The sequence below is a fragment of the Manis pentadactyla genome, chromosome 16 (genome assembly GCF_030020395.1).
Source record: "Manis pentadactyla isolate mManPen7 chromosome 16, mManPen7.hap1, whole genome shotgun sequence".
Taxonomy (NCBI): domain Eukaryota; kingdom Metazoa; phylum Chordata; class Mammalia; order Pholidota; family Manidae; genus Manis; species Manis pentadactyla.
In genome coordinates, this window is record NC_080034.1 from 70,104,025 (window position 1) to 70,128,109 (window position 24,085).

General features: G+C 47.2%; 1 protein-coding gene across 4 annotated transcripts in view; it reads right to left on the reverse strand.

The window, feature by feature from the left end:
- SLC22A23 (solute carrier family 22 member 23) overlaps positions 1 to 24,085 on the reverse strand; it is a 169,022-nt gene that overhangs the window by 76,898 nt on the left and 68,039 nt on the right. The window lies entirely within an intron of this gene.

Consider the following 24,085-nt stretch of genomic DNA (forward strand, 5'->3'; position numbering starts at 1 on the left):
ATCCTGCCCACTGTCTGTTTTTGTATAACCTGCTGCCAATTTTTATTCAGTGCACTAAGAATAGTTTTTACATTTTCAAATGGTTCAAAACAACCAAGAGAACAATACTTCTTGTGTGAAATGCATGTGAAATTCAAATTTTAGTGTTTGGAAACAACATTTCATTGGAACACGGCCATGCTCTTTCACTTCCAGATTGTCTGTGATGGCTTTCCCACTAGAACAGCAGCGCTGGAGAGCTTGGCGTCTGCGGCCTGCCCAGCCTGAAAGGCGGGCTTCCTGGCCCTTTACAGAGGAAGTCCACTACATGCGCTCTGAAGCCTTGAGAGGTGCAGATGGATTATCTGATCCATTTGTCACATCGGCTGTGAGAGCTAGGATATTTTAGTTTTACTTCAGTTTGTAACAGAAAAGTCAGTAAAGTCACTTCAAGAACATAATGGATTTTATTATAAGAACAGATTCCTCAAGGGAGGCTGGATATCTTGGCCTAAGAGAGGTCACACCAACGGAGTTTCTCAGGGTCTGGGGAGACGGCCCCTCTTAAGCATGTATTTCAAGGGCAATCGGCATTTTAATTTTTAATGCTCTTCTCCTATTGAGGCATCTAATTTGTGGTGGGAGAGAAAGATTTTTTAAAAACCATCCCTTTTGCATTTAGGAACTTACAGTCAAAAGCCTGCATTTCCTCTGCAAGAAGAAATAGTGGGCTGAACAGAACAAATTTCACTTAAAATTCAAGAAACCGATGTCAGATTAAAAGTACCGTCAGAATGGCCACAAAGACCTTGTAAAAGGCTAATGCCATTTGTATAGAATTACAGGAGAGAAAGGGAGAGTTGGAGAGGGCCCCCCACCCCCCACCCCAGCTAAAGCCCTGGCTTTTGTGAGGCCCACACTGGCCAGAAAAGAAATCTCTCTGTTAGCACTCCAGCCGGGGGTTCATTGTCCAGGGTAATCGGAGGAGGGTGGAAAACGCCTGGGGATTTAGCCTCCTGGGGCAGAAAGAGGGGGGAGCAGGAAAAGGTAAGGGGTAAGTGACCTGATGTTACCGCTCATGCTGGTTGCAAGATAAACCTGAAGATTTTATGGGGTGGGCTGTGCACGTCACACCCGGGGTTCTGCCTGAGAATGCCCAGCCAGCATGGAACATTCTGCCAAGTCTTCAGCCCGCGCTAATGAGCAGTCTTTGGCCAAATAAATGGCGCTTTCTGTTGCCTCTCCCCACTCCACCCCCTTTCCCTTCCCACCCCAGCAGCTCTGGAAACCTGCACTCTTTACCTCTCCTGGCCTAGTCTAGGAACATGCCATTGGCCACCTAGAAGGCTCAGTAGCACCCCTGCTCCACCCCAACACTGCCCACAGCTGGCCTTACGGAGGCCACATTGCTGTTACTTGGCACCAACGTGGTGCTTCCTTCCAGATGGAGCTGGAGACCCAGATTCTAAGATATTCTCATCAGATATGCCTGCCCCAACCTGAGCAGGAGTAAGGAAAACAACGCTAAGGCCCGCCCTGCACCCTGCAGGTGGTGGGGCCGCCCCCAGGCAGCCCTCTTTCCCTTTGTGGCTGATAAATGCTCAGGTTGATAATCGCCCAAGGCCCACCTGGCAGGTGGCCCCTTCTCCAGCAGCTGAGATCAGAGTCAAAGGGAAAGCACCCCCCAGGCTCCCCTCCCCTGGACAGGGCTGCTGGGACACTGGACAATGGGCGGCTGCGGCAGAGAGCAAACCAGGCCTATGAGGACACACACACACACACACACACACACACACACACACACACCAGTGAGAGCCTGAGTGCGCAGTGAGCCAGGCTTCAATTGCACCAATGATTTACAACAAAAGGTAAAAAAGCCCGCTTCAAGGGTTCAGTTTCCATAAGCTCTGATCTCTGTCTGCATCTCATTTTCATTCTTCCATCTGTAAATCAGAAACCTCTACCAGGACTCATGGAAAACGGAGTCATGTGGGTCTAACCATATTCTTACATCTTGTGAAAACTGCCAAAGTCTCAGCAGAAAGTTGTTTTTGGTTCTGGGAATGATTAGTGTTGACTGTCAGAATTAAAAACAATTACAGTTCTGTTACTAATTCACATGAGGGGTTTTTGCTGAGAAGGGGAAGCACACAGTGAAAAGCTCAGCTTAAGTAACCATTTGGAAACAAACACTCAGGTCTAACTTGTTGACACTCTGAGAGCATTGCAAACATCTGGGAGGATGCTGGACAGCCTGCACAGCATTCCAGTTGCTCACAGAACCAACCTCTGCTGATTAGCTTTGTTTCAACAGAACTCTGTTGCTGAGGAATGAGGTAAAAGTCCTACTTAAAAATAAAGGCGGTAAGTAAATATAATTCCTGTACAAACATTGACCGGGCTCACGGTATGTGAGGGGATGTTAAGACTCGCCGGTGCTCTGCTTGATCTGGAATTACCTGTTAGAATTGCTAATGTTCAAAAGAATAACTTCACATCTTTTTGTAGAGCAGATGGCAGAGGACTGCAAAAGCATGTAATGCGAGTCTTTACCTGGCTGCCCAAACAGAAACCTGGTTGTCCAATGTTTGAACAAAAAGAGAAAGCTTCGTCTGTTAGATTCCCCAGCCACAGCCAGAACTCCAACTGGGAGGTGCCTCTGCCTCCAATTCTCCCAGCTGCCAAATTTACCCATCTCTCTGTCGGTTCAGTTTAAATGACTTTCTGTGTCTTCTGGGCTTTGAAACATCACACTTCTCCCATTTAGGTGCTTTGACCCTTTACAAAATCACACAAATATTAAACATCAGGGAAAAAGCTCAACTGAAAACCAAAACTACTAGGCTTTTTGTCCCCAAATTACCAAAAGGGTCAAGGTCAAGGTCAAGTGCTGCTTTCCCAGTGGGGTGGTGTATCCCCCACTTTTCCTTCTGGAAGTTCTGACAGGGTTCTTTGTGTCTCTCCCACTGCCACCCAGACAGGCCTGTGGGGTTTCTGCTTCTGGGATTGCTGTCCCAGCAGACACAGCATGGGGAGCCCTCAGCCCCTTTCTTGGTTGAGGCAGAACCTCTCCTCCACTGGCAGACATTTTCCAGCACCCCCACTCTAGCCCTGAGCCTGACAGTACTGGAGCAGCCCGTGCAGAGGCTCCTTCCAAATCCTACTCACTGACGTTTTCAGATCTCCTGTAGGTGGGCTGCTTTGCTCTTCTCTAGGAAGACAGTGGGAAAAAATACTGCTCCAGGGGCAGGTTGGCTGCATTCACTGACGTGTTTCTTGGAATGACAAGTAGCAAAACCACCTGTCCGATTAGGTAAGCCTCCTAGGCAGACTTGGATGCCTTATGGGACTTTTGATGCAAATCACAGTATTTTTTCCTTAGAGTTGGCAAGGCCAAGACAAGCACCCCATGAAATGCTCAGGGAAATTTCCAGACGGGAAACACACAGGCCACTAAGCCTGATGGGACAGAGTGGATCCTCTCTCCCAGAGGCAGCCAGGGCACCAGAGCAAAGATACCCCTTACAAGACATCTCCTGGGTAAACTCAACCAGGAATGTACATTCGCCAAGAAGCTAGTAAACAAGAGCACTCAGAGACTTGCCTGTCTTCTGCTTTGGGTAAACAGCATCTGTGCATGAAGGTGGGTTAGGGGAAGGAGAAAACCCCAGGAAGGATGAGACTCTCCTTCCCTGTCCCCACTGCACCTGGTATGCACCTCCATCACGGCCACCACTGCGCTGGCCAGATGCCAGGCTGCCCTATGGGCCCCGCGTGGCTCAGCGGCAGGACAGGGCCTTTTCATCTCTGGGGCCCTGGACCCAGCCAGCACTCATCCCATGAGGGACGCGTCATTCGGTAATGGATGAACTCCACGTGTGAACTGAAACAAGGCCTCTGCTTTTTAGCACATGCCCCTAAATTGTAGTATCTTTGTTAAGGTGACAGATGGTAACCACAGTTACCAAGGTGAGCATTTCATAATGTATATAAATGTCAAATCACTATGTTGTACACCTGAAACCAACACAAAAATGTATGTCAACTGTACTTCAATAAAAATAAAAAATAAAAATTTTCAGATTTACAGGAAGTTTAAAGGAAAGCCTAATGAACACACTTATACTTTCTACCCCAATTTAACAATTGTTAATGTTTTGCTTTCTCTCTATTATGTTTAATTAAATTTATTTTTCTGAAACATTAAAAAAAAGAGTGTTGGGGGAAGACAGGGACTTGTAGGTGTTGCTCAGATTTCCATCATCCACAGCATCTCTAATTTCCTACTAATCAATCAAATATTTAGTGAATGTCTACAGTGGGGAAGGTACCGGGCTGGTCAAGTTGCCATGTAATTGGCTGCTGAATCTCATAACTCAATGTCATCTTAAATTAATACTTGTCCTTCCGTGTCAGTTAAGAAGTAACCTTGTCAGTTCACGGGTAGGCAGGATGGTGTAACACAAAAGACAACGATCTGAAGGTCAGAGGGTTACAGCATTGATTCTGTCCCTAAAAGCATGAAGCATTTGGATGCTTTTGTGCTGTACTGTTTCCTTTAAATAGGAACTGAAAATACACTGGAGCTTCTATTATTGAGTTTATAAAAAGAAAAAAAAATAGCACCTCTCTTCCTATACAACCTGTGCGTATTTAAACCATCACCTTTGGGGTTCCCGTCCCTCCACTTGCTTGGAATGTGTTCCCCCTCTTTGTGGTTCCTGCCCTCACCAATCAAAAAAATAACTTGCTTCCCAAATACTGGCTAGGATCTCTTCACCTTTATGTTTTGAAAATAAAATGAGTAGAGGGACCCTAATACCATCAATTTCTCATCTTCAAACTGAAAATCACAAGAGTATCAAAGGAAAGAGATGAACTTATCTATATATGGTGAGATACCTTTGAACTTTAAACAAAAAATAGGAAGAAGACAAGTTTCCTGTTCATCGATTCTGCATGTCCTATTCTTGGCAACATGGCAATCTTTCTCTGGTTAAAAACAATCTGTATCTATATATCTGTATCTACATCTAATCTATATCTTTATCTATGTATCTATATCTATATCTGCACCTATATCTGTGTCTATGTCTACTTCTCTCTTACCATTTGTACAACAGAGAGAGTGATGGGCTGGCAGAAGGACAATGTTGTGTGGAGAAAAGGTCCTAGCAAGGTGACAAGATTATGAGTTGGGGTTTTCATCTGGGCCCCACTCACAGTCCCCAGAACTATTTGTAGGTCATTTATTGCCCAATCTATCCTTCCTGTACCTTCCAAAGTTTAATTTCAACATAGAGGAAATAGGCCATATGATTTTCTGGCTTATCTACAACACTTCTTTGCTATTTCTTAAGTCAAGACCTAAGACCTTGTTCAATCCTGAGCAAACCCCAACTATGAAGTTTGATGTTGTTCTAGTTCATTCTTTCTATGTATGTCAACATGTAGGAAACTTCCCAATATAATGCTGAATTCTAAAAAAGAAAGGAGCTCAGAAGAACAGACAAAGCACCTTACCACAAACCCAGCATATGCCTGCCAGATACTCTTAGGGGCAGGCATGATGTGGTACAGCAACAGGAGCTTCTCAGGGCAGGGATGGTACCCTGCCAGGCAGGACTTATGGAAAAAGTGGGAGGAGGGAAAGAGGGTTGGCCGACACTACCGGTGCTTTACTTCTATGTCTGGGTAGAGGGTACGTAGATGTGTGATGTCAGCAGTATTTCACAGTTCATAATAACAAAGGGAATCGATGGGCACCAGCATCTCCTGAGTGCTTCTCCTAAGCATGCCGGCCCTTGGGATTCACAGGAGCGATTCAGAAGGAAACGGTGTGCAACTGAACAGCTGACAGAACTGGATTGTGACGCAGTGTATTAAATTCAACCTGACCACCTGCAGGGTTAAAGGGCCGCACCCCCATCTTGGAGATGGCAGTGAACTTGTCAGGAGGGGGAACCTCCGAGGTTCTTGGCAGCCTCTCACTTCCCCATCTGCTTCTGAAAGTAGAGCTGATCCTAAACCAAGACACTCTGCTCTACACTCCCACTTGCTTCTCCATTTCACTGGGCAAACCTTCAGCTTAAGAAACAGGAGTGTTTAGTTTAGACCTAAACCTGCAGGCCAGGACCGCATCTGCAAAGAGGCTTTCTTTCCAAATCTGGAGTTTGTTGTAACAGTGTCCTCTCCCTCCTCTCCAGCCCAGCAGTGAGGACCAGCCGGCTTGAATCTGGGTTTGGAAATCGGGCCCATGATAGCAACGACATCCACAGTCACACCTGAGCCCTTCACGCATTTGGGGTACACTGCCTCCTAAGTCCTCACCAAATCCTATAAATGTTATGCCCATTTCTAAGATGGGAAACAGTCCCTTCAAAGGTCAGTGCATGGACTCAGTGATGCCAACCGGTGCTCCCCAGAGAGGCACAGCCTTCTAGATGCAACCACTGTGGTTGCTCACAGGCTGTGGCAGTTGGAAACACAGACAAGCTTTAAGCAGACAACCTCGCAGTTCAGCCTGGAAGAGAAAACCTAGGCTGCACAAGAAACCAGAAACAAGGCTGGCCCGGCGTGACCAGGAACCACACATATTTCACGTGGTGCCCACATCACAGGCCCAGAGTCTCACACATTCAGCAGCACTGAAATGCCCCCAGGATATTTATTATTGTTTTTGCCAAATAACCCCTCCCTTCCCTTAAGCAAAGGTCAAATGCACTGTAAAACCCCAGTGCAAACAGCCAGCTGGGAGGACTTGTCATAGCCTTGCTAAAGTCTGCTAATAATTACCCAGACAGTTGTCTTCTGCAAACACAGGTGGCTCGGCAGCAGTGTACAGATGACTCCCCTTATCAGTCTGCGTGAGGAAATGCCTTCAAGCACAGAGTACCCCTGCTTTTCCTAGCTGTCTACAGGCAGCATTAGCCACCAATCTCAACTCTTTCAAAAACTGAACTCCATATACTGTGTTGTTTACCTCTATCTAAACACCAAAAAGAGATATAAAAACCTGCTGTAAGTGAAAAGTTAGAATTGCCTTTTCTTTTTGCCAAATTCAAAGTTCCTTGATTTCAGGGACCATGTTCCTATTTAACATCCCATGCTTAGGTCTTGACCCAGAGAAAACACTGAATCACAGTAAATAAAGGAAAAAGGAAAGACAGCTGTGCCTAATACATGCGCCACATTGCTGACCTCAAGGGACAGCAGCCTGTTGGAGGAGACCTGCCTCTGAGCCGAGGCTCACCCTGTGATGCCAGAGGTGGGGGTCAGAAGAAAGAGCAACTGTAGGGAAGACTTCCCAGAGGAGGTGGCATTTGAATTTGACCGCAAAGGGCAGGGCAGTCGGACTGTCCTGTCTAGTGGGTGAAGGGCGAGAGGAGCTTTTCCAGCAGAGGTGCTAACTCCCCGAAGGAGAGCGTGTGCAGAAGAGGCTGAGGGCAGGTTTGGTCATCGGGATCCCAAAGTCCCCAGTGGCTTCTGTTCCACGGACCAGTCACAACACCAGAAGGAGTGCCAGCTCCGGTGAGGACCGGCAAGCAGGGTTTTGCCTTCCGGAGGCTGGCAGGGGTGCTGGGAGGTGTGCTGATTCAAAGGGAGGCTCTGGCCCCTTGGGTACAGAGTCCTGGGTGGCCTCTGCCATCATCTGAACCAGGTCTCTACCCCCTACAGTGTTTCAGAGTCAGGTTCTCATCCCCTCCTCCCCATCCCCCTGCTCCTGTGCACCTCAGTCATTTAGGATGACAGGAGGACAGGGAGTCCAAGACATAGAAGTGTAAGAAAGAAAACCCTTTTATTAATTCAGTGCCACAGACACAGGTCAGAGGCAATACAGGCCACATCCTGAATCACAGATCATTTCAACTAAGAAAAGGACGGGCTTTCACAAGGGGAAGTGGGGAACATAGCAACTGCGAGTCATCTCCCTCTTGGACGACCTACAGCGAGCGTCTCACTGAAGACTCGCTGCCATCGGCCGACAGCAGCTGCTCTACGTTAAGCTGGTCTGGCACATTGCCTTTCATCACCAAGTGGTTCTTCTCAGGTCACACACGTAAATATTCATCTGCGTAAGTACCTTGAGTGCAAGCTTACAACCAAGTGGAACAAGGAAGATACACAGACAGCCAACAAGCATGGGGAAGGTGGGCAACATCCCTAATCATTAGGGAAATGCAAATCCACACCCCCTGAGATACCACTTCACACCCATTAGGACGGCATGAAAGTGGAGAAGTAGGCCCACCTGTGCACTCCTAGTGGCGACAGAAAGGCAGTCCCCCAAAACATTAAGCAGAATTACCATATGATTAGCAATCCTACTTCTGGGGATATACCCAAAATAATTGAAGGCAGAGACTCAAAAAGATATTGTACACTTATGTTCATAGCACTATTCACAATAGCAAAAGGTGGAAACAATCCAAATGCCCATTGACAGATGAAGGATAAACAAAATGTGCGTACATACGTACAATAAAATGCAATTCAGAATAGAAGGAAGGAAATTCTGACACAGGCTACAACATGGATGAACCCTGAGGACATTATGCTCAGTGAAATAAGCCAGAAACAAAAGGACAAATATTGTATGATGCGTTTTATATGACGTCCCTAGAGTAGTCATAGAGACAGAAAGTAGAAGGGTGGTTTGCAGGAGCTCAGGGGAGGGGAGAACAAGAAGTTACTATTTAATGGCTACAGAGTTTCAGTTCTGCAAAATGAGAAAGTTCTGGAGATGAATGGTAGCACTATAATGTGAATGTACTTAATGCCCCTGCGCTGTACACTTGAAAATGTTTAAATTTATCTTATGTGTATTTTACCACAATAAAAAATCCCCCTCTAAACAAAAAACCCCCCAAATTAGGGAGCTCTGACCCCCGGTCTGGAGCCATCTGACCTTCCCCACACAAGGGTCCTCATGCTGTCCCCTTTTCCTTCAGGACAGTCACATAAAGTCAATCACCGAGGAGTGGAAGTGATTCGCAGAGCTTGTTGAGTTCGCATTCTCAGAGGTCAAATCTCCCCTTAGCTTAAAATAGAGAATTACATTCTAACGGTCAGATTCCAGGCCCTGGCTCAACAGCAGGAGTGCGTGCCAGGGCCTCTCATCTCCTAAGGTCAACCCCACTGCCTCCACGTCTCCCTGCACCCCTGCCCTAACTGCTCATCTCAGCCCACATGCTGTCCCCATTCCTTAGGATGCAGAGGACCATGAGCTGGGCCCTCGGTGACGGAGACAGGACAGGCACAGATGATGCCACACGGGTGGGCATCCTCCCACGGGTGTCATGGGCTCCCGCCCCACTGAAGGAGGCACCTGGCATGGGAGGGAGGGGCGCAGGGGTGCCCAAACCCGAGGAGCACAGTGGGTCCCTAAGGGAGACAGACAGGAGCAGGCCACCGCAGAGCAGCATGGGGCTTGAGCCGTGTGTCACATTCCTGCAGAGCGTGTATTTCCTGTGTGTTTGCTTTGGATGCTTGCAGGTGAAACTGCTCAAATGACTGGGACCTGAACGCGCTGTGACTTAGACCAGGGCTCTCTCCCAAAGAAGCCTTGAGCCTGCATTTCACAGGACAGACCCTCGATGCTGCCTTTCTACAAAACTCCCAACTGAACAGTGCTTCAAGGTGAGGTGCTGGGTCCCCCAAGCCCTCCCTTTTTAAGGAGCTTGAAGGTGCCTACATCGTGTTTTATCTTTTTAAAAAGCTGGATGAATTAAGTCTATGCCAATGGCTACTTTATCCTATACTTTATCCTCATTAATTTCAAGCACCTTGGCTCACCTCCAACAGTATCCTTACTGCCAGGTAAGGAGCACATGTCACAAGAGGGAAGTGTCTAAAGGTCAGCAGCTGAGAGAGGTCACATAGGCCAAGGTCCTGAGAGGGGTGACCATGCTTGTTATCCAGTCCATTTCCAAAACTCTGGGGTTTGGACCTCAGACTTAGGCTTCATGCTCATTTCATGGAGGGCTAGGAGCTGGAGTGACCCTCGTGAGGTCTCTCTGCATCACCAACACCTCACTCTCTTTCAAAGGTGCTGGGAGCCCCCCTTCTACAAAGCCCAGTCTGAACAGCACAAGCCCTGTGTGACCCCAGAAAAGCCCTCGATGGTTTGTTTCCCAGTTCTCTTTCTGCTGAGTTACATTTCTGGGGCTGCAGGAAGCACAAGGCCATCTCAACAGATCACAATGGCAGCACACATTTGTGTAGTGTGATATAGGGACTGATTTCCTTGCAAATAGCTCAGAGCCTAAAGACACAGTCCTGACCTGGGAAAGCTACAGTCAGAGACAGACACTACCCCAAATCCAAATACCACTAACTCATGTTGTCATGCAGAGACCACAGAAACAGAGAGGAGACATTTGGTACATGTTTCTTGGAGATTTATATGCTTATCAGCAGATCAGAGGCTCTATAAACCTCTAGCAAAAAAAAAAAAAAAAGTTATCATCTTCAAGTGTACTTAAAACAAATTAGTATACATTTTAATCAAGAATTGAGACACCTGAAGAAACCCTTTCCTGACCTAAAAAGCTGTTAAACAGGCCAGGGCCACGTTCCTCCTGGGATCAGGTTTAAGGACTCTGGCAAAGCCCCAGGCCCATCTTTTTAGGAAGACAGAATAAGACCAGACGTCTGGGGACAGGCGGGGATCCCCAGTCCATTGTCCCGAACCTGGCCTGTCTTTCTTTCCACGGCTCATTCTGATCAGTGGAAGACAGCAGCCCAGCTGCAGGTTCCAGAAGCATGCAGACCCCACTAACTGGGAGAGGAAACATTAAGTGTTGACAGTAGAGAACCACCAAATAAAGGTTTTTGAGGGCGAGAGGTACAGGGTGGCAGGAAAAGTTCTGTGCAAGCTTCTGCCAGGGGCCAGCTTCTTTGTTTCCACGTGTGTGTGTGTGACTGAAATATTAAACAGGCTCAGCTGATTCACAGTCCAGCCTTTCAACTACAGGCCGCTCAGAGCTTCGCTGGGCACTCTCACTCGACGGCTTCCCGTTCTGGCAGCATCCTGCTCGACCCGCTTCCCAACAAGCTGGCAGTCCTGCATGGATCCGTGTCCTCCACACCTTCTGGCATCCTGGCCCTGTGCCTACAGCAGGGGACGTCCCTGCCCTGAGATCTATCCAGGGTCCCCACTGTAGCCCCAGCGCCTGTCCTGAGCCCACCTTCCAGAACTTCAGACGAGCGTCAGAAATGGGCTTGGCTGGGAAGACAGGCACAGCGCGCTCAGGCAGTGGCACTTTCCTCTGCGACTTAGGTTTTGGCCGTTTTGAAACAAAACACAAACGCAGTTGCATCTCTGGCCATAAGGCAGTCTTGTCTTCCCTCAGCCCTGACTCACCTGTCTCCTAGCACAGAAGCAGGGCAGAAGCTCAGACAGCTCCGTCCAGGTAGCCTCGGCTGATGGTGCGCAGGAGCTTGTGGGGCTCTGTCCTGGGGCCAGGCCACCAGCCGAAACGGGACATGAGCCAAGGGCTGATCAGCATGCTGCTGCTTTAGCAGCCTCAGCAGCCTCCCTCCTCAGGGAACTGTGATGCCCCAGGGCACAGGCTGAGGAAGTGTTGGAGGACGGAGGGGACAAGGGCAGGGAGAAGGAATGGGCAGGAATATGGCTCATGGGCTCAGCCTGGCTCGCAGCCCAGCCAAGCGGGGGTCACTTGATGAGACAGGCTGCTGCCTGCAGTGAGCCCCGGCCCAGTGTGTGCCCAGCAGCCATGCCAGACAAGCATTCAGCTCCCCCAGCACTGAGATGCCTGGCTTCTCCTCTCCCAGGACAATGACACTTCAGAGAGGAAAACCACGGCGCTGCGACCAAGGCCCCTGCCTCTCCTGTCTCGGCATGTTCAGGGGTATTAGCTTTACATTTCCAAGGGGATACAGGGACATGGGGGCAAGCCAGGGACTGGCTGACCCCACAGGGCATTGGCCACCTCCAGGCACAGCCAGAGGACATCCTGAGACTTTAGGCCATGAGGTTCAAGTTTGGTCTATCGGTGGCCCAGATGGGTGCCAACTTCACCTGGCCGGGCCTGCAGGCCAGGCACCAGAGGTTCCCAGCACAATGGATGTCCATGCATCTCACCGAGTTTGCTTCTGACTTCCAGCTCTCCTGGGGCGCTTTTGTGGGCCCGGGATGGGCCCGTGGTAAGGCACAGTGGGAGGAAAGCTCATTGTCTGGTCTGCACACAGATACGCACTATTCTCTTGCTTGGAAACGAGCATCAGGTGTCCTGATGGTGCCCCTGAACACTTGTGTAGGTTTTGTTAGCTTAGCAAAACCCTTCTACACATGAGTGTACTTGGTTCCTGCAGTGATTGGTAAGACAGCATAGGTACAATTCCCATTTCATACTCTAAGAAACCAAGGATCAGCTCTCTGAATTGCCCTAGGTCACACTGCTAATGAAGTGCTCACTTTAGGACCCGAATCCAGGTTCTCAGACTCCCAGGGTGAGGGTCTTTCATAGTTATCACTTCTCTAAAAACAAATGACAATAGTCAGGACCAATGCTGGTAAGGCACTGCATGGCAAGTTCACACCTGGGCCTTGCTCACACCATGGGATAAGGTCACACCTGTCCCAGGTGCCCTGCTCATGCTGTGAGAAGAGCCCACAGGAAGGGCACTGAAATTTGACACAGAGGTGAAGAAGGGTGTTAGGGGTGACCCCACCAGGGCATTTCAGGGTCAGTGCACGTGGCTCATATACGAAGGACTAGCTGGAGAGGGAGAGGTTGCTTCAGGCCAAGGAAGCCACGGAAGCGAGGAGGAGACGCCCCCAAACCCTTTCGTGGGCCTGTGGCCCAGGATGGCTGGAAGCACAGCAAAGGGAGCAGCAGGAGATGCACTGAGTCAGCCCACTGCCCAGGGAGGCAAAGGCTAAGGCGTGGGCCTTGGGTCACTGGAAGGGTCTGGAGCAGGGGTGGTGTGCTGGGCTTTGGGTTTAGCAAGCTCACTCTGGCTGAGGAGTGGAGAGGGGATTAGAAGGAGGGCAAAGATGCTCAGAGTTCCCAGGAGCAATCCAGGACCCTGGGAGCCCGGGGGAAATGGAAGGACTAAGAGAGTGGGTGCAGGATCTGCGACGGAGGTTAGGACAGCGGTCTGCTGAGGACCCACGGTAGGGCCTGCACCCACTGTTCTGGGGCAGAACAGGAGGAGACCAGACGAACCCGCCTTGGCACGGCGCTCCGAGATACGGACAGGACTTCCTGGGATACCGGCCTCTAGGTTGGTCATGAGGGGTTTGCTGAGCGGCACTGTTCACATCCTGAGCATGTGGGAGGGGGCAAAGCCTGCCTTGAAGAGCACACATTCTCGATTTTATAGCATTTCTCACAAAGAATCACACATTAAAGAACACAGATTAAACCTATGACCATGGAAACTAACCGGCATGGATTTTCCAGAATAATCCCACTAAAAACATTCTTTACTGTTGTTATCATAAGGTAGGTGTTGTGCCATGTATTCTGGGTTTTTTTCCCCTAAAAACTTTAAAACCTTAAAAAAAAAAAAGTCATCAGGTCTATCAGGTCTGTAATACAAGCATTCTTGTCATGAATTATTCTGGGAACACCAGAGGTAAAAGGAAAAGGGAAACCGGAAAACTTTATCCTTAAGGCAAATTATTAATTCATCAACCACAGGACATGTCAGCTCCTCATTCTTTGCTCACCTGATTTCTCTTTGCGTACTTCTTCTGGTCACGGTGGTCATGCCTGCAGCAGAGGGCTCACAGCACCACAGACAGCAGAGGACATGGCACAAGGATCATGGGAGCCAGAGAGAGAGACATGGGTATGTTCCACCACATCAGGCTGTGTGGTCATGGCCCACCTCGGAGCCATAGGATTCCCATCTGATTTCTTTACAGATTAAATGTTTAATGTTTAACTCAAAGTGTTGTGGGGAATGGGTTAATATGTGGTAAGTGCCTAATACAGCTTCTGATTCAATAAATAACTTATTACTGTATTATTATTGCCACCAGTAATACATAAAAACTAACTCTTCTAATTAATTTGTCACTCAACATATCTCACGTGGAAATACACTTTACAGAATCCGTGCAACTGCTGAAGTCTACAGAACTCACTCAGATCTTTCCCACAAGCAAATCACCCACCCAAATACCTGTCTTAGAGAATTAATCCATCACAGTGCTCATCCCAGCAGATGCCACTGTGGACGTCAGACATGAGGGTCCTAGCAATGGCAGGTCAAAATCTAGTGGCCTCTGTGTTCCACCCCACCCTCTCCTCACAAATCAAACTTCATGGAGATTTGTCAGTGTTGCGGCAATCACCCTCCATGTTTCCTCTAGATGGAAAGGGCAGGGGGCAATCTCAAATCCAAGGCAGTGAGCAGCTGAGCAGATCCTACTGACACACAAATGTAACAATCAGACTCAGTGTGCCCCAGGAACTCCTGATGAGACATCCCTGTTCTCCTTCGCCAGACATCTCTGTTAGTAAGCCTTTAGAGAGAGTGCATGTGTAGCTCAAAAGAAATGCTCTTTTTTTGTGGAGCTTTCTGCTTTCCTGGGCTTCATGGAGGTCACAGCTGCTTCTATGGCAAGAGTATCAGTCTCATAGGCTTTGAAATTCAAAGCACCTGTCTACGACAGTCTGGAAATCAAACCTGAAACACAGTTAGTTGGGTACTCAAAGCCTTGTCTTCTGGTCATCACTGAACATGTCTTTTTCTACACGCCATCATCTCAGGCATTAGCAAGCCTGCCTAATGGCACCTGCAGGGTTGTCCTCTCGTGGCCCCAGGACCAGGTCTCAGTAAGTGCCTACAGATGGCTCCGTGGTCTTCTCACTCCCAGTGTCCCCTCAGGAAGCACTGCGGGTCCATGGCCACCCCAGCTAGCCCTGAGTTGCAGCTGGGCCATGGAGAGTGGAGAGAAGGATCCAGGCATTCACTATTCAGCTTTACAACATGGGCTCTCAGCAGCCCTGAGAGGAAACCTTAGCATTCCCATCTCACAGACGGGAAAACTGAGGCTCAGGAGGTGAGTCAGGTTGCACAAAGTCATACAGCCAGTGGTGGCAGAAGATTCATGGACGATGAATCTTAGGTCGGGTTTTTTAGTGGCCGCTGTGTTGAGGAGTCCTACTATTTGTTTGCAATTTAAGATGAGTCACATGAGCAGAAAAAGGGATTTGATGCCCACCCCTGATCCCCATCAATGCACCCAATGACCCAGATCAGACTCGAATGATCAACTACCTTTCTTTCTACTTAGAACAGGGTGAATCCCAGGCACTGGTCTCCACATCTTTCTTACTGGGCTAAGTCACATTTTCCTGAATCCTAAGTTCCACCATCCATGCTCTCTCAGCCTCACCCAGAAACTTCTGGCCCTCTGCATGTTTACCAGCAACCCAAGGCCCACCACGTGGAAAGCCCATGACGAGGCTCCAGCGAGGCCATGGTGACTGAGGGTGGAGAGCAAAGAGAGGGAGGCCCTTGGGTGGGGAGTCATGACGACTCACTGCCCACCATTTGGACAGGTCTTTTCTGGAAATGGGGGTTTTCAACCAAAATTCAAATTCTTGGTGCTATCTGACAAAGTACTCGATAGCATCTACACCTTGGAAAAATGCTCCTGCTTTGGTGCTTCACGTAACAAGAGCCATGTAATTTTCAGCTTAGGGTCCACAGATGTGTTTTAGAGATAGCCATGAATATTCTGTAGTTTTATGCAAAACTGTAGGCACGTGCATATGTGTGTGTGTGAGTGTGATATGCATTTTTCCAGGGGAAGAACCCATAGTTTTCATCAAATTCTCAAAGGGGTCTCTGACCCAAAAAAGATTCAGAAGATTCAGAAGCACTGCTTTAAAAGGAGCTTTCATTTCGGTCAAACTGGCCAAGTTCAACATAAAGTGGGTCAGAGCGATTAAAGGCTGAAAAAGTCAAGGATGGGCAATTTAATACATAAGGTTTCAGGGAAATGAAAACAAATCCTCTGATGCAATAAATTATGCAAAAGCATTCCAATCCGAATGGGACTCATTCGCTGCGGAAGGGGTGGGGGTCTGAGAATATGAATTAGGAGACAGAGAACCAGCAGAAATGCACGTGGAAGAGGAAGCCCCGTAAGGGCCAGGCAGCAGTTTCAGGTCCCAAGACAATGCTGCTCATGAGGGGGACTCCCCAGGCAGCTGGTTTAGGTTGCACACCAGTTCTTCTTTTTACTTAAACCAACTGACAAAAATGTGTATACTGCACAGAAGCCCGGGAGCACCACCCGCCCCCAGCCCCGGGGACCAGCCCACTGATGCACCAGAGCTGCTCAGAGCCATGAGCTGATTCAAATGCTGTGGTCTTTCCCAGAGATGGCTCTATTTTTAACCTAATTCTGACTGTCACTTCAAGTGTGAGGTTTACACTTTTTTAAAGAAAATACTTGGCTCCCTTTAATATCCCCAGGAATAATTTAGTGTAGCTGGTAATTTCTCCAGTCTCCTCCAAGCCTTCCCTCTAAAGACAGATGGGGGCCTTCTGGGCAGAGGGAGCTGAGGAAGCCATGTGACTCCTTGCATCCCACCCTGCAGGGCTCCTAATTAAGAGGAAAAAGAATCATGACAAAAAAGGACTGTAGCCACAGCCATTTTAAAAAATCACCATTACCTCCCTGTAATTTTCCTCCAACTGTATGTCTAAGGCAATATCTTCCTCACAAATATTTTCCAAAAATGCATGAGTAACTTGCTGATTAGAAATAATGATGTAACCACAGTGAGGGATCACCTCATACCACTCGGAGCGGCCACCATCCAAAAGACAAGAAATAACAAGTGTTGGCGAGGATGTAGAGAAAAGGGAGCCCTCGTACACTGTTGGTGGGAATGTAAATTGGTGCAGCCACTGTGGAAAACCATATGGAGGTCCCTCAAAAAACTAAAAATAGAAATACTATACAACCCAGTAATTTCACTTCTGGGAATTTACCTGAAAAAAAAACAAAATCATTTATTTGAAAAGATATAAGCACACCTATGTTCACTACATTATTTACAACAGCAAAGATAAGGAAGCAACCAAATGCCAAGCGATAGATGAATGGATAAAGAAGATGTGGTACAAATACACAATGCAATATTTCTCAGCCATGAAAAGAAATCTTGCCATTTGCAACAACACAGATGGACCTAGAGGGTATCATGCTAAGTGAAATAAGCCAGGCAGAGAAAGAGAGATACCATATGATTTCACTTATATGTGGAATCCAAAAACAAACCAAACAAAGAAATAGACCCACAAGTATGGAAAATCAACTGCTGGTTACCATAAGTGGGGTGGGAGGATGGGTGAAATAGGTGAAGGGAATAAAGAAGTATAAACTGTAAATTTTAAAATAAGTTAGTCATAGAAATGGAAGCATAGCATTTAGAATATAACCAATAATATTGTAGTATGGTAACAGGGGGAACTACACTTACCATGTGTGGATAAGATGAAGGTTCCTGTGGCCAGGATTTTCACCTGGCCCTGGTTGGCTGGCTCACTACACACGTGTGGGCAATGTGTCGTTATTGACTCTATATAAAGAGCCCTGCCCAGTGCTGTGTGTGACATGTTAGCATGGCTGTACGGCTGCAGGAGAGCAGAGGCTGGAGTGGTGGCACTGCCAAGGACAGAGACTGAGACGGCTGTGCAGGCAGAGAGGCCCAGAGGCAGAGACCGGCTGGCTGCATGCAGACTCGCTCTGAGTGAACGGGATTTTAGTGATTGACCCGTCACCATGGAATTAAGTTGGGTAATAACCCTTTCACCCCAAGAACGTTCTACTGTCATTTCTTTGGTCATATTGAATCCATAGTGAACTTGCCCGGGGCTGAAACCCATTGGCAAGACACCATGGCAAGTATCTAGCAACATATAAATTATCGAGTCACTATGTTTTACATCTGAAAACAATATAATATTTTGTATAATAAAATATTTTATATCTTATATATAACATTTTGTATATGTATATAATACTTTGTGTAATTTATATAATATTGTATGTCAACTTTATTTAAAAAAAGGAAAGAATGGTGTAAACCTAAGCTTAGGCCTCAGTTAGAAGTCACATTTTTTAGGGGCTCAGGACTAGTCTACATAAGCATTTCAACCAAAGACTTTTGAAATTCTTAAGACTTAAAATGTGTGTATGTTGAAACAATACTGCTTCAATGTTAGAAGTGGTCTCTAGTAAGTCTTAAGCATGACCTATTTCTTGTGACAATTTCCCTTACATATAGGTACACTTCCATATTCAAGAGAAAAATAAAAATAAAAACTCAGTACACTGTAACCACAATTATTATTTGTTGAGCATCATTTTTAGGAGAAAAAGGCAAATTAGAAGCAAACAGATCTAATTTTCTTAGGATGACGGTTAAAGAATGGACTACCGTGTGCTCTTCTGAACTTCACTTTATGGAATATGTTTTTCCACTTTAAAAAAATGCCTTGGTTGGGGATCTTTTCCTGTAAACTGATTTTTCCAGAAACTTATGCTTTCCATAAAGCATCTGGAGTTGGTCCTCGAGAAACTTGCAGTCTTACGGGGGTGGGCCGGGATCGGGGTGTTGCACGCAGCCTTCCAAAGGCAGGAGCCCCAGCTCTTGGTTCTGACTTCATGTGAAGCTTTCTCCACACAGGTGTGAAGAATCAGGCCTCCTCCTGTGGGGCCCCTGAGCTCGAGCGAAAGCCCTCTCCAGCTGAGTGCGCAGGGAGGGCCGTAACGGAGCAGAGGCCAGGGCACCCGCGGCTGCCCCCACAGGAAGCCTGCCCCTGCCTATGTGCAGACAGAGCGGGTGGGGCTGCTCGCTCCCCTCGGCCCCGCTCACCTGACTGTAGCCCCACCCGCCCAGGGCTGGCTCAAGCTCCAAGTTGAGCAACTCCCCATGACGGCCTTGCTTGCCTTGTAAACATTTAATGCGGCAGAAACATTGATCCTGGTTTAGTTTCAATAACTTGATTGATCTTTTGAAAACAGCAGGGCCTTCAAAGCCAGGACATCATGGACTTGTATTTTCAAACACCTGCTGAAGGGTCCTCTGACAGCTGACCCCGTCATCCGCACTTGGTCCTACTGCAGCACAGCGAGGCTTTCAAGGGCTGCCAGGCAGGAAACGGCCACTGTTTAACTTCCTGAAAACAACCCCTACCTGAGATGTATGACCCACTAAGCTGCACCCAGGAATGTGGCCTTGCTCTTAGGGAATCGCTTTAGTTTATTTACTCTCTACAAGTTACTGTAAGGCAAATGTGAACTTACTTGAAAAAGAGTCCTGGAGGGTCTCTGTAACTGGTTTTCCTATGCGGGCTGATGAGCATTTTATTTTGATGTTTATCTGATGCCATGGTAATGAGCAAGACTTGAGATTTACTTCGAATTAGGAGCAATTATAGAAATTCAATTTAGCAAACACTTATTGAGTGCCTACCATATAAAAAGATGAACAAGACACTCTCTTTCCACAAAGGACACGTCAGAGTGCCAAGAACTAGACCAAGAGTTGGCAAATTTTTCCCATTTGCCAAATGGCAAATATTTTAGGCATTGCAGGCCATGTAGTTTCTGTTGCAATTACTCAATTCTACTGCTATAGTGCAAAAACCACCACAGACTATACATAAAGTATGAACCAGGCTGCATTCCAAAGACGCTTTATTGATGGACACTGAATACTAAATTTTTTATAATTTTGACATGCCACAAAATATGAATCTTCTTCTGATGTTTTAGAACTCCTAAAAAAATGTAAAAACCACTCATAATTCACAGACCATATAAAGAAGGCGATAGGTGTTAGCTTATAGACTCCTGCCCCTCACCAGTCTGTGGGGGGAGTTACCCAGACTTCCTGAGCCTCGATTTCCTTATCTATAATATGGGGATGGGAATCGTTGTCTTGTGAGCTCTAAGGATTTCACACCCAAGCAGAGAAAACACTAAATGAAAGTTAGCTGGCCTCCTCCCTGGGGGCATCCTGTTTCATGATAATAGTGACATTGGTAAGAGCAATAACAAGTAACCTTCCTGAACATTTGTTTCCTGCTAGGCATGGTGTTAGTGCTGTGACCTTTTTACAGTATTGAATCTATAATGCCATCGATTTTAAGATGCATCAGTACTAAACATACCCCAAGGAAGAAAAAGCTACCAGTTAACCTCTGACACTGCATTGACTGTAAGATGTGTCCTGATTTCACAAATGCTAAAATGTGTGTGTTGTGGGGAGGAGGAAAGGTGCATTTGAGAACCAATGGAATATGGTACCTCCTTTAAGCTCACAATTGTCCTAGGACAGAATAGTACCTAGGTAGGTACTGTTATTGTTCCTATTTACAGGTGAGGAAGCTGAGGAATCTTCTAGTCTACCTTAAAACAGCTAAAAGTCTCAGTGACAGAATTTCTTTTTAACATGGGCAATCTGGTCTAGGGTCTGAGCTCTGTCTTAAGGGCATAAATGCCTGGAAGAAGGCAGAAACAGTTGGAACTTTAATTAGGAAATGGCAAGGTCAGGGAGGTTTGGCACAGATGAGCTTTCCGCTCAGTGAGAGAGCTCACACACCAGGCCAGTCCATTCCATCCTCCTGGTGTTTCAAAGTAGGGTATGAGTGCAATAAGGGGTCACAAGAAACAGGAATTTTAAAATGCAGAATAAAATGGCAAGATGCGCTAACATCTAAGCTTGCAGATTCCTCTCAACGACTACACTGGGAATCCTTTCCAGTTCAAGGAAGGATGGGAGCGGATGCTAAGAGTATGTGACATGGACTAGGTCAGGGTGAGGTTCCCTATCCTTGAGCTTCATTTTCTTGTGTGAAAGGAATGCATGTGGGAGGTGGAGTCCAAATGCCAGAGACCAGCCAGCAGCTCTGTCACCTAGGAATCACGGTCCCTGGGTCTCCCATCCTCACTGCACGGGGGATCTCTGGTGAGCTTCTCTGGTACATGACATTTCACCCACGGTGTCATGATTCATCTGGGGGAATGAAGCTGCCGCCCCGTGTGCCTCTGCTGGGGGGATTCTGGAAAGCTGGAGCCCCGTGTTTATCAGACTTTGTCCCAAGCACCTCTTCTCTTTGGTGACTTGGCTCGGTATCCTGTTGCTGTAATAAATTACAGCCAAACTAATGCCAAGCTGCTGAGTCCTGTGAGTCCTTCTGGGAATCATCAATTCTGAGGGTGGTCTTGGGGACTCTCGACCTAGCCATTGTCGGCCAATTCATTTTAGAGCACTGTCCTGAAACAGCACTGCGCCAGGCATAGGAAGGCCTGGGGGAGATACGGAGTCGCTTACTGCACTGATTCGGAAGCCGAAGTACAGGAGCAGGGGGTCTCAGATTATCTATTGTCCCACTCAAGTGTTGACCAAGTACCCAGTACATACATGCTCAGGGAGACGGTAAGCTCGTGATTTCTGTCCTTCAGAAATCCACCGCCAAGGACAGGAGACAGCAAGGGAGATGAGAGATGACGCCGCCGTGTCGGAGATGGGGATGATAATGGCCGGCACTCACCTAGCGCTCACTAGATAAGGCACTGTCAATGTCACCTCACCTAATCCTCACAGCAGCCCAGGAGGTAGGCACCTTCACCATCTCCTCATTCACAGACGAGGAAGCTGAGCACAGAAAGACTAAGTACCATCCCAGGTCGCACAGCCGGTTATTGGCAACATGTTCTCTGGCTTCAGCATCTGAGTTCTTAACCTCTCTACTCTACTGCACCTCTCTCTCTCTGGGCATAAAGATAAATCTGAACTAGTATAAACAGGCTCAACTTTACCCATATCTTTACATAAAAAGTGTAGTATTTATTACATTCTCCCCAGCATCAGAATTATTTGTGTGCAGGCTTTAATATCTGTGCTGGACTCTCAGCTGTGTGGCCAGGTTCATGCCCAGTGCATCTTTGGGTCTCCTACCTGGAACCCTGCTCTGCAGATGGTGAGCACCCAGATGTGGGCAATGGAAGAGAACAACCATTCAGGAGTGGGAGGTCAGCCCAGCCCAGAGCTGTGATAGGAGGCCTCATGAACAAGGGAACCTTGGGTGGAGCTCAGAGGCAAGTTCCGAGTAGTCAGACGGGGAAATAGGCATTCCACATGGCAGTCACAACACGAGCACAGAGTTGGACCCAGCAGTGACTATGGTGAATTGAGAGGACCCAGCGAAGACTGGCTGGAAGAAAGGGTGTGCCTTGATAAAACGGTGAATTCAAACTCTGACGACTCTTAAGTGAACAGCAAGAGTTTAAAAGCAATAAGTAGGCAGTGAGGAAGAAATGACAGGGATAAAAGTGATGACTTGGTAAGATTTATCTGCGGGCTGAAGAAAGGGATGGTTGATGGGCCAGAGCCCTGGGGCAGGATGAGGATGTGAGAAGCTACTGTGAGAATATCCACACGATGCCCACCAGCTCGGTGTACAGCCAGAGCCCAAGACTGGAGGTGGGCTCAGGGCTAGGTCTGCTGCTAAGACAAGCGGGACCTTGGACAACAGCCCTGCTCTGAGCCAAAGGTGGGACCTGCAATTTCAGACATTCTTCCCACTTTAACCTTTTAGATTCCATAGATTTGGGTTGGAATTAGGATGGCAGCTGTGGCTTTTAAGAACCATTTCTAAGGAGAGAATTGATGGAATCTGGTATCAAATGTGGTAAGGATATTGAAGGTGACCAAAGAGAGTGCAGAACACTGAGTGAATAACAGTGACACTGATGGGAGGAAGGAAGTCTGGAAAGAAAATTCAGACATTCTTTATTTCACACAAAAAATATGTTTAAAGGAAAAAAGTCATCTTAATAGTTACAAGAAGACTTAAAATGACAGTAAGCTATAAGAAAAAGCAGAACAAAATTAAAAGCAAACCCAAGAGAAAATGAATTAGCTGATAGCTGCTTTACCCACATTATTCATCATTTAACATTTTCACTTTTCCCAGCTTCAAAACAAACAACACTCTGTCAAAACATTGCTTGTACAACTGTGGTTGAGTCTGATTAATTCTCATTATTATATCTGAGCACATTCTGTGTTTTGAAATAGAATATCAGCAACTGGCCCTCAGGAAGCTAATTGCTTCTCCACATATTCAGCACAGTTATGCATCCAACTAAACCATCTGCCTGCTATGGTGGCAGTGCCCACCGTGAGCACTGTGGTGGGGGGCCGGTGGGAGCCAGCGGGTAGTGCCAGGCTATGCTCAGTCCTACTACACAATCGACTGTCAGCAGCTATAATTTATTGCTCTGTGTATAGTCTCTCTCTCCAGGGAGGGGACTTCAAGCCTCTAATGTGTGCACCTGTATTGAATAGACAAGGCTGGTACTAAATATGACAGGGTAAGCAATCCTGCAACTGGCCCCCTTCCAGTTAATCATCTTGCCTTGTGTACATATACTGGTCACTATTGCCAAAGACCAATTTCTGGTTTAATGGGGCAGAAAGTAGAGATCCAGATATAAATGTCTATCAGCTGTTTTATTAAAATTGTCCCCTAAGGGGAAAACACATGCCTATTCTGTTTACTTGAATTTGCCTTTTAAGTAGTTGGTAAACTAGGAATTTTAATAGAAATAAATTCATTTGGTGTTATGTGTACTTCAATTCCATTTCTAGCAGGCTTTATGAAGCCTCTTCTATATTTCATCTTTGAATATTTTATAACCATACATATTTCTTTGGAAAAACTCATTGCATTTGGGATAATAAAGATCCTGCAAATTTTATCAAACAATTGTGCCAGTCAGAGCAGAGCAATAAATACCAAGACTGGCTTCAGAATACAAATGTTTACTGTGTCATCATTTCAGGGTGGCACCCACTGGTGAGAAGCCAGACCAAAGACTGGAGTAAGACCCCCATGAGAGGTGTAAATGCCTCCTTTCTGGGCAACTGCCCTGGTTGCCTGAGGTCTTGCTTGGAGTGTCTCCATAGTGCCCTGACCAACCTCCCAGTCCCGGCCCCCTGCTATCCTAGGGCTGCTCTGGGATGCCCACCATCTTTCTAGACCATGGCATGGGTCACTCTGATTGTGCAGCTCAGCACACTTACACACCTCAATG